Consider the following 11,367-nt stretch of genomic DNA (forward strand, 5'->3'; position numbering starts at 1 on the left):
GGGGATAATGAGACTGGGGTAGACTACATAGTCTTGCAAGGCACCATGAGAGAAGTCTTTTCTTTCAGCTTTGGTGGAGACTCTGGTGTATTCTTCCAGGGCAAGGCCTTTGGGATTTCCCTGAGGAGTTCAAAGAATTCCACAGATGCCCTCTTGCGAGGCTTCTGCATACCATTGCTAGTATTAGTATTGCAAGGGTTAGCATGATGTTATTAGAGTTCTATCACAGCTAGTGCATTTCTCAATGGCAGTTCCAAACCTCTATTTCTGTAACTTCAGAAAACCACTCTATTCCTGAATCTGCGCTCTCAAATGTTCTTAGAGAACGCAACCAGACTCACAGTGCTGAATTGGTTGTAATCGGAAATTAAGCCTAACCCCACTCAGACCCTCTGATCTCTGAGGGCCAGCTGGAACGCAAGGGGCTTTATTTTCTGCCAAATTCCTTACTCTTAATGCAACAGCTTGGCCTCTAATTTTCACCCATAAGATTTCAACCTGTTCATCGCTGTCTTTCAAAGACAGCTCTGTACAGGAAATCCTTCTTAATTTTGGCTTACATAGAGGGCTACCTCTGCCTCTCCTTCCTTCTGACCAGTTTATAGCCATTGATTGCGGAGCTCCAGTCATTGAGTTGTCCCAGCACATTTTTACTGTAGTGATTACATTGTTAGCTTTCCGGCTGCACAGTGGTTTCCAGCTCCTCTTTCTTATGCATAACTGCATGCATTGTTACAGAGGCACTTCCGTTGGGCTGTTGACTGCGTCACTTTTTTGGACGAGGATCAAGCCCCACTTCCTTTGCAACATTTCTCAAGTATTCCCCTCTTGGTTCCTAACGCATCACCAGCCCCTGGCTCTTCTCTGTTGCTCAAAACTCCATCGTCTTTCCCCGCTGAGTCTTGTTTAAAGCCCTCCTTGTAAGTCTAATCAGCTAACTGGCAAAGATGATCTTGCCCTACTTGGTTGCGTGAATCCCATCAGCTCCCAACAGACCTGGCTTCTTAAAGGTAGATCCATGACCATAGAAGCCAAAACCTTGAGTAAGGCACCAGCTACGCAGCCCGGCATTCAGCTGTTCGGTCCGTCTCCTCCTTCCTGGACCCCTTCCTCAGACCAGACACGAAAAGAGGAGACCATCACCTGTGCTCCCCATCCTTTTAACATCGCTCCTACAGACATAATAGACTCCTGGGAGGGTTCTAAGTTGCCTTATCAGACCCTACAGAGGAGAGTAGGAGCAGATGATAATCTGTAGGGTTCACCAGCCTCGGCAGCCTCTCAGTGACGCCACAAACGCGAGCTCCTCGTAGGCAGCAGAGTTCTCTAGAGAAATTGTCTGGGTGGGAAATGGGTGTCTCGGTGTTTTTCAGGAGGAAATCTCCAATTACTAATACCTTTATGTGCTTCTCTGGTGGCACTGGTTCTAACGTGGGCAGGTGGTTAGGTCAGCTTTGCATGGTTGGCTTTGTCCTTGGTCCTGTCTGTTACTCATGGGCTCTTCAGTCTCCAAACCAGGAGCATCCTGTCTGTTATGTAGGGGCATTTCAGGAGATGGGGGAGACTTCTTCCTTCTACCCTGAGCATAGAAATGCATCTGGTCTCCTTCATCTCAGGAGTTACTTATGTCAGTCATCCCGAGGTTGCATTCTGGCTTACCTTCCTTTTGTGCAGTCTGAAGGCAGGCTGTCGCTCAGCCTGGGACAGCGTACGATACCTGGCATTGAACTCCCGTCTGTGTATCCGGATTCCGTGCTTCCTGTCAAACTCCTCTTTTAAAACTTACTTGTCCAAGGAGATCTTTCTGCTGGGCACACTTGCAGCTATGACATCCACCGCTGCCTTCGGGTTCTAAGGGGGACTTCCAGGTACTGGAAGTCTTGCCCTGCCCTTTGCTCATTGACCCTATCCATCACTCCCACACAGGGCTGCTGTTTATTCTCTCCCTCCTCACACCCTCACTTTTAGTTTAAAGCCCTCCTAATGAGGTCAGCTATCCTACTGGCAGAAATATCTTTGCCCCGCTTAGTGAGGTGGAGCCCTGCTCTCCCAAGCAGATGCTGATCCAAAAACAGAGTCCCATGCTCATAGAACCCAGAACGCTGTTGCAAGCACCAGCTCCGCAGCCAATTATTTACCCGCATTATCAGTGCCCTTATCCTACAACACCTGGATGACATCAAAAGCATTTGTGGTGGGTTGACCTTGCCTGGATGCCAAGTCCCCACAGAGCTGATCTATCACTCCCCCTTCTCAGCTTGACACAGAGAGAAAATAAGATGGAAAACAACTCACGGGGTGAGATGAGGCAGTTTACTAAAGGAAAAGAGAAAATTTTTGCACAAAAAAAGCAAACAGGAAAAGCAAATATTATATCCTCTGGTTCCGATCGGCAAGCACTGTTCGACCACTTTCCAAGAAGCAGGGCTTCAGCACGCTTAGGGGTTGCTTCGAAAGGAAAACGCTGTAAATAACAAATGTTCCCCCTTCTCCCTCCTTTACTTCACTTTTATTTCTGAGCTGATGTCATATGGTACAGAATAGCCCTCTGGCCAGTTTGGGTCACCTGGTCTAGTGGTGTCTCCTCCCAGGATCTTGCCCACCCCCAGCCTACTGATGGGGGGCAGAACGTTGGAGAGACAGCGCTGATGCTGTGCCAACACTGCCCAGCAGGAGCCAAAACAGTGATGTGTTATCAACACCTTTCTAGATAGAAATGCAAAGCATGGCACTCATGGCCGCTATGGAGAAAATGAACACCATCTCAAGCACACCCAGTACAATCTCCACCCCTTACTTCACACCATTTGCATCATACTCAGATCTCACAAAATATTTTATATATATATATATATATATGTCTTCTAATTATTCCACTGTATTTATTTGTCATGACTGAAATCCCTTCTTACCAACGCTTACAACTTAAACTCCATGCTTAAACAGTCTTTATGGCCAACACACATATACATTTTCAATAACTACCATCCCCCTTCCTTTCAAAGACAGATATTAATTTCCCTTTTCGTGGGTTTCCTTCACCTCTCCAGGTGCTCAAAAAACAGGCCGTGACTTGGGCTCCATGCCATCAAGATGGGTGCTCGGGACAAAAGCGACACACTCGATCATTTGGCACCGACACCAGCCCTGCCTGGGTCATTGCCGCACTCTCCTCGCTCCTTGTAAAATTCACTCATTGTCAGTTCATGTCACTCCTGCTACTTTACTGCCTGCAACATAGAATTTACACTCATTATTTTCCCCCAAGGTTAAATCTCCTTGAGGAACACACCAGGTCTCCCTATCCTTCTGCATTGCCCACCAAGTACACCCAGGCCCTTGAGCAAAGACAATCCCATTAACAGGTTTGCCTTTTCCCATGAGAGGATAATTCCACACTGTCCTGGTTTAAAATAAATTAGGGGAGAACCTCTAAAAGGAGTCCCCTAATAAAGAACCTCCACCACCCCTTCCTCCCCCAGCCCTGGGTTCGGGAAGGAAAATGCCTTGGAGGAAAAATGGAAAAAAACGGTTTATTGACACATGAAAAAAAACCACTCCCCAACACCGAGGAAATGGCAAGTTACTGTGGGGGAGGGTGCAGAGCTTCTTCCGTGGGCCCCGGAGATTCTCCGACTTCTCAGGTCAGGTGAAGTCCGGAGCCGGTTCCTAAACTCTTGGGGGGGGGGGGGGGGAGAGGAAAGAAAGGAGGCCGAAAAAAAACAAACAGAAGCAGCGGGGGAAGACAAACGGCGGCAGGGGCAGCCGGGAGAGCAGAGCGAGGCAAAGCGAAGCGAAGAAGGCAAAAGCCGCTGAGCCAGCGGAAGCAAGAGCCGAAAAAGCAGCCAAGAAGCCAACAGGAGGCAGGACCTGCAGGCTCCTGCCCATGAGGGCGGGATTCAGCTGCGAGAACATAACAACATATCCAAGATATGGGATGGATATATGGATAGGAGGCAGCATCAACCCAGAACATTCCACCCCTTATCCATATATCCATCCAATTAAAACTTTCATCTCACTACTCAGACCTTTAGCACTTATACATTTCCGTCCGTCTTACTTGCTCAGACCTTCGACACTTACACATTCCTTCTGTTTCATGTCTAACTGATCTAACGCGCAGACAATGGTAGTAACATTCAGCACTATCAATCTCACCCCATATTCAGATCTCCCTGAGGTACACATCGCATTGTTCCATCTTTCTGCATTATCCACCATGTACAACCCGGTCCTTGAGCAGAGACAACTCCACGGATGGGTTTGCCCGTACTCGAGTCAGGGTTGATCCATACTGTCTTTCCCAACAAACCTCTAACATGGGCCACTGGGACTTTATCTCCATCTACTACATTAAGGTGCTGGGACTGAGCAGGACCCGCTCGGTTGGTGGAACCTCGAGTGTTAACTAACCAGGTGGCTTTTGCTAAATGCTGCTCCCAGTTTTTAAGGACCCTCCACCCAACGCCTTCAGGGTGGTTTTTAACAGCCCATTGTACCTCTCCACTTTACCCGCGGCTGGTGCATGGTAGGGGATATGATACACCCATTCAATGCCATGTTCCCTAGCCCAGGTTTTAATAAGATTATTTTTGAAATGAGTCCCATTGTCTGACTCAATTCTCTCGGGAGTGCCGTGCCTCCAAAGGACCTGCTTTTCAAGGCCCAGGATGGTGTTGCGGGCTGTAGCATGAGACACAGGATAGGTTTCCAACCATCCCGTAGGTGGCTTCTACCATGGTCAGCACATGATGCTTGCCTTGGCGGGTTTGAGGCAGTGTGATGTAATCAATCTGCCAGGCCTCCCCATACTTGTACTTAGACCACCGCCCTCCATACCAGAGGGCTTCATCTGCTTGGCTTGCTTAATGGCAGTGCACGTCCACAGTCACTGATAACTTGAGAAATACTGTCCATGGCTAAATCCACCCCTTGGTCTCGTGCCCACTTATAGGTGGCATCTCTACCTTGGTGACCTGAGGCATCATGGGCCCATCGTGCTAGGAACAACTCTCCCTTGTGCTCCCAGTCAAGATCTATCTTCAACTCCCCTATCTTTGCAGCTTGATCTACCTGCTGATTATTTTGCTGCTCCTCATTAGCTCTACTCTTGGGGACATGGGCATCTACATGGCGAATCTTCACAGGTAGGTTTTCTAACCGGGCAGCGATATCTTTCCACTCTTCAGCAGCCCAAATTGGATTTCCTCTACGCTGCCAGTTCGCCTCTTTCCATTTCTTCAGCCATCCCCACAGAGCATTGGCTACCATCCAAGAATCAGTGTACTAGATAGAGCCTTGGCCACTTCTCTCTCTTTGCAATATCTAGGGTCCAGTTGAATGGCTTTGAAGTTCAGCAAATTGACTGGATCCACCCTCTCCTTCAGCGACCCCTACGACCTGTCGTGTGGGGCTCCATACAGCTGCCTTCCACCTCTGACCCATCCCTATGTCGCGGCAGGAACCGTCGGTGAAAAAAGCAGTAACATATTTCCTCTGCAGGCAGCTGGTCGTATGGCGGAGCTTCCTCAACCCGGGTCACTGGTTCTTGTTCTTCATCTGCAACACTGAAACCTTCACCTTCGCGCCAGTTTGTAATTACTTCCAAATTCCAGGGCGATTCAATTTCCCAACTTGGGTGCGTTGTATAATGAGGGCAATCCACTTGCTCCAGGTAGCACTAGAGGCATGGTGGGTGGAGGGAACCTTTCCTCTAAACATCCACCCTAGCACCGGTAGTCGGGGTACCAGGAGGAGTTGTGCTTCTGTACATATAACCTCTGAGGCAGCCCGGACCCCTTCATAGGCTGCTAAAATTTCCTTCTCTCTTGGAGTGTAGCTGGCTTCAGACCCTTGGTAACTTTGACTCCAGAATCCCAGTGGTCGGCCTCGAGTCTCCCCAGGCACCTTCTGCCAAAGGCTCCAAGACAGACCATGGCTCCCGGCTGCAGAGTAGAGCACATTCTTCATGTCCGGTCCCGTCCTAACTGGGCCAAGGGCTACCGCGTGAGCAATCTCCTGTTGGATCTGGGTAAAGGCGTGTTGCTGCTCAGGGCCCCACTGGAAAGTGTTTTTCTTGCGAGTTACCAGGTAGAGAGGGCTCACAATCTGGCTGTACTCTGGAATGTGCATTCTCCAAAAGCCTATGGCGCCTAGGAAAGCTTGTGTCTCCTTCTTATTGGTTGGTGGAGACATCACTGTGATCTTTTGATGACATCAGTGGGAATCTGACGCTGTCCATCTTCCCACTTAATTCCCAGGAACTGGATTTCTCTAGCAGGTCCCTTAACTTTGCTCTTCTTGATAGCAAAACCAGCTTCCAGAAGAATCTGGATGATCTTCTCTCCTTTTTCAAACACTTCAGCTGCAGTGTTCCCCCACACAATGATGTCATCGATGTACTGCAGATGTTCTGGACCCTCACCCTTTCCAATATGGTTTGAATCAGTCCATGGCAAATGGTAGGACTGTGCTTCCACCCCTGGGGCAGTCGGTTCCAAGTGTACTGCACACCCCTCCAGGTGAAGGCAAACTGAGGCCTGCATTCTGCAGCCAGAGGAATGGAGAAAAATGCATTAGCAATGTCAATAGTGGCATACCACCTTGCTGCCTTGGACTCCAGCTCGTACTGTAGTTCCAGCATGTCTGGCACAGCAGCACTCAGCGGTGGAGTCACTTCATTCAAGGCACGGTAGTCCACAGTCAATCTCCATTCTCTGTCAAACTTGTGCACAGGCCAGATGGGGCTGTTGAAGGGTGAGTGGGTTTTGCAGACCACCCCTTGGCTCTCCAGCTCATGAATCATCTTGTGGATGGGGATCACGGCATCTCGATTTGTCCGATACTGCCGGTGATGCACTGTCGAGGTGGCAACAGGTATTCGTTGTTCTTTTACCTTCACAAGTCCTACTGCAGATGGGTTCTCCGAAAGTCCAAGCAAGGTGTTCAGTTGCTTAATACCCTCTACTTCCACAGCAGCTATCCCAATGCCCATCTGAGTCCCTTAGGGTCTTTGTAGTAGCCATTCCTGAGGAAGTCTATGCCCAGAATACACGGGGCCTCTGGGCCGGTCACAATCGGATGTTTCTGCCACTCCTTGCCAGTAAGGCTCACCTCAAGCTTCCAACAGAGTCAATTCTTGTGATCCCTCTGTCACCGCAGCAATAGAAATTGGTTCTGCCCCCACATGTTCCGGTGGCATTAGAGTACACTGGAACCAGTGTCAACCAAAGCCTCATGTCTCTGTGGCTCTGATGTGCCAGGGCCATCGAATCCACACAGTCCAAAAAAACATGATTTTCCCTAACCTCTACCTGGCTAGAGGCAGGGCTCCTCTAAGCATGATTATCCTTCTTTCCCTGGGCATGTGTCCTAGAGGTTCCTTCAAGGGGATCGGACATGTCATCATCGTCACTATACTTAACGTCCTGGCTGCAAACGACTGGAGCTGCTCTCGTTTAGTAGGACTTCCTCTTTGAATCCTACCTTCCTTCAATTTATGTACCCGCTGCGCCAGAGCAGCAGTGGGTTTTCCGTCCCATCTCCTCATGTCTTCCCCAGCTTCACGCAGGAAGAACCACAACTCAGCTCGCGGGGTGCGCCTTCTCTCCCCATCAAAGGTGGGCCCTGCGTTGATACCAGGGCCTCTAATTTCCACAGCCAAAATTTGGAGGAAGTCCTACTTAATCTCTTCCTGAGCTTTTTATGATTCTGCTCTAATTTATCTTCCAATTTCTGCAGTCGTGTTTCCACGGCTGCAATCCTGGCATGAGTTGGGCCATGTTCCACATCAGCATATGCTCGAAGCTTTTTTGCCATATCGAGCACAGTTTCATGTCTCCTCCCGCTTCATTATTGCTAGAGCAGAAGCGTATTCAGATGGCCCAAGTCGTACAAGTTTTCGCCACATCACGGGTGTACATGATACCAAGTCTGGGTTCTTAATGTTTAGGTCATCTGAGAAGATGATCTCTGCCACTGCCATTTCTCTCAAGCGTTGAATCCCTTGTTCTATGGTCTTCCAATGGGTCTGCTGCATGTAGAGATCATCTGCACACAGATATTTTTGTGCCACACTTCCCAGGACCCGTTCCCAGAGACTGCAAGGGGTAGCCTCCCTCATCATTCCTTGGTCAATAACTGGATGATGTGACTGGGAGCCCAAATGTCTTCCTTCAGTGCCGTCCAGAATTGTAGCCTCGCCTGCAGCATTCACAGAGACGGACTAACCAACTAATTATAGACTCATCTGCTCGTCGAGTGTAATCCTTTCTTAAGCCTTGAAGGTCCTTCAGGGAAAAGGATTCAGTAGTGGCTCCTGATCTTGTGCCAGCTGGTTGGGCACTGGTGGATCTTAGGCCAGTTGGTCTGGGCTTCCAATTGGATGTCAGTTTGTCCAGCTTCTGATTTTATGTCAGTTTGTCCAGCTTCTGATTGGGTGTCCTCGGGAGGCCTCGAGGGTCCTTCACCTGCATCATCCTCCACTGGTCAATCAGTCTTTTGTGCTCTCTTTGCCCCGGCAACTGCCAGTGTCCTTAGACTCCCTGTCTGGTTTAGCTGTTGGCCTGGAGCCCGGGATATTAGCTGCAGCCTGAGTGACTAGGATGGTAACTAGCTTATCTCCCTGTTCCCTTTCTTCATCTGCTGTCCTTCAGTATCTAGCAGAGTACGATAAACATATGCCAGGGCCCAGCTCACTGCAATAATCCTTTTCTCCTTAGTATTACCACGGCACTTCTCTTTCAAATACTTTGCCACCTCAGCTGGGTTCTGAATTTGTTCAGATGGGAAGTCCCAGACTATAGGATCAGAAAATTCCTTTAAAATTTGGCCCATATCTTCCCATTTCCCACTCCACTCAGGATTTCTCTACTTGGCTTTGTCCCTAAATCAGAAGTATCATTAGCCCCTTTGGAAATCTCAGCTTTCAGTTTATATAAACTGCAGACAGTATAGAGAAAACTTACTAAATTAAATGCCAGAAGATGGTCTCTTTAACACTCAGGGGAAACTGAACGTTTTCTAATAGAGATGTAAACAATTCAAAGGAGAAGAGGGAAGACAGAGGCTGAAAAACTCGCCCTCTGCTTCTCCCCTAACAAACTGAATGCACCACCATAACAACGAACTATACACTCCTGGAATAGATTCAAGCATCTTAACAGCCCTCCTATAAAACATCACAAACAAGCCCAGCCCAATGAATATTCTGGTTAGTGCCCCACGGCCCCAAGAACTACGTATTAGGAGCAATACAGAGCTATTTCTGGGTAAGGAAATAACCCTAGGTACCACAAATGTATTAAGACCTCAAAAACCCCTGGGGACCAGAAATATTGGCAGGCTTTCACCCCGAATGACATTATGAGTCCAGAAAAAACCATCCCAATACACCCACAAAACAATTAGAACCACCATTATTATATTAAGGTTTTTTCCACTTTTCTGGCCCTTTCCTGGCCAGTGCACCAAGGACATGTCCTGGTTTGGAATAAATTAGGGGAGAACCTCTAAAAGGAGTCCCCTAATAAAGAACTCCTCCACCACCCCTTCCTCCCCCAGCCCTGGGTTCGGGAAGGAAAATGCCTTGGAGGAAAAGTGGAAAAAACAGGTTTATTGGACAAATGAAAAAAACCACTCCCCAACCCGAGGAAGACGGCAAGTTACTGTGGGGGAGGTGCAGAGCTTCTTCTGCGGGCCCCGGAGATTCTTGACTTCTCAGGTCAGGTCAGGTCGGAGTTGGTCCAAAATCTTTGGGGGGGGGGGGGGGGGGGGGGGGGGGGAGGAGGGGGGGCAGGGGGCGGGCGGGGAGAGGAAAATACAAGGAAGGACAGAAAAAAAAATACAAGCGGCGTAAACCAGAAGCAGGAGCAGGCGGCAGAGAGAGAGAAGCAGCAGCAGCAGCAGGCAGGCCAAGCGAGCAGCCGAACCAGAGGGCAAGCAGCAAAAGCGGCAGGCCCTGCCAAAGAGGGAGGGGGGCAGCTGTTAGACATAACAATGTAGTCCAAAAAATGGGATAGGGGACCGAGTCAACCCAGAACACACACCAACCTCCTTAGCCACTTCCCTGTGTGTAGTATGGGTACCTTATCTCCTCCCACAGTATGTAGGGGTTTTCTTTAGAAGGGAATAGAGCAGTTAGCAGATCCTCTGGTGTTAACCAGGCAAGTGGCTTCGGCTAAATTTGCTTCCCAGTGCTTCCATGCCCAATCACCTAACCCTCTTGGACATAGTCATCAGCAGTCCTCATACCTCCTCAGTCTTTCCAGAGGCTTGTGGGTGATAAGGGATGTGATATATCCCCTCAATGCATGTTTCTTTGCCTAAGAATTTATGAGGCAATTTCATAAATGGGACTCATTGATGCCATTCTTTCTGGGGTACCGTGTCACCACAAATGTGTCTCTCACAGCCTAAGATGGTGTTTCGAGGACTAGCATGGCTTACAGGGTATTTTTCCAGCCAACCAGTAGTTGCCTCTACCACGATGGGCATGCAAGCTCTCGCCTTGGTGTGTTCATGGCAGCGGTCCAATACAGTCAATTTGCCAGGCCTCACCGTATTTAAAACCCAATTTGGCCATCTATTCCAAGGAGATTTTACTCGCGTGGCTCACTTGATTGCGGCACATGTTTCACATTCATGGGTGACCTGTGTGATAGCCTCCGTGATCAGATCCACCCCTCGATCACAAGCTCATCTGTACGTTGCATCTTTTCCTAGATGTCCTGATGTTTCATGGGCCCATCGGGCTGTAAAGAGTTCACACTTCTGCTCCCAGTCGAAGTCTACCTGAGCTATTTCAATTTTGGCAGCCTTATCTGGCTGTTCATTGTTGTGATGTTTCTCAGTGACATGGCTTTTGGGCATGTAAGCCATCTACGTGATGTTCCTTCAGAGCCATGTTTTCTATCCGTGCAGTGATGTCCTGCCACAACGCAGCAGCCCAAATGGATTTACCCCTGCATTGCCAATCGGCCTTCTTCCATTGCTGTAGCCATCTTCATAGGGCATTAGCCAGCATCCAGGAGTCAGTAGAGAGACATGTTATATCGTGTGACAACAGTGTCCATCGTGTCCAGGGAGGTGCAGGCGCCGGCAGGGAAACAGACGAGACAAGTCTCTTTGGTTAAGCACGAGAGTCCATTTTATTTCCTCCCCCCACCCCGAGCCGGGGTGAGAGGAGAGGGCGAGGAGAGAGAGGGCGAGGGGCGAGAGAGGCGAGAGAGGGAACTTCAGCTCCGTCTCCCCTTAAGTAGAGGATCTAGGGGTGGGACAAAGGGCAGGTAAGGGCATTGACCTGAAGCCAATGGACACACACCGAGGGGGAAGGAACCACAGGGCCAAGGTCACCGGGGGTAGAGG

General features: G+C 49.2%; 1 long non-coding RNA gene across 1 annotated transcript; it reads right to left on the minus strand.

The window, feature by feature from the left end:
- Positions 1–2,296: 2,296 nt before the first annotated feature.
- Positions 2,297–11,041, minus strand: LOC136373295 (uncharacterized). Its single transcript, XR_010745616.1, has 2 exons — positions 10,054–11,041; positions 2,297–3,403 (listed from the first exon to the last, which is right to left on the minus strand). It is a non-coding gene; the product is annotated as an uncharacterized lncRNA (long non-coding RNA).
- Between the last annotated feature and the right edge of the window lie 326 nt (positions 11,042–11,367).

The sequence above is a fragment of the Sylvia atricapilla genome, chromosome W, assembly GCF_009819655.1.
Source record: "Sylvia atricapilla isolate bSylAtr1 chromosome W, bSylAtr1.pri, whole genome shotgun sequence".
Lineage (NCBI taxonomy): Eukaryota > Metazoa > Chordata > Aves > Passeriformes > Sylviidae > Sylvia > Sylvia atricapilla.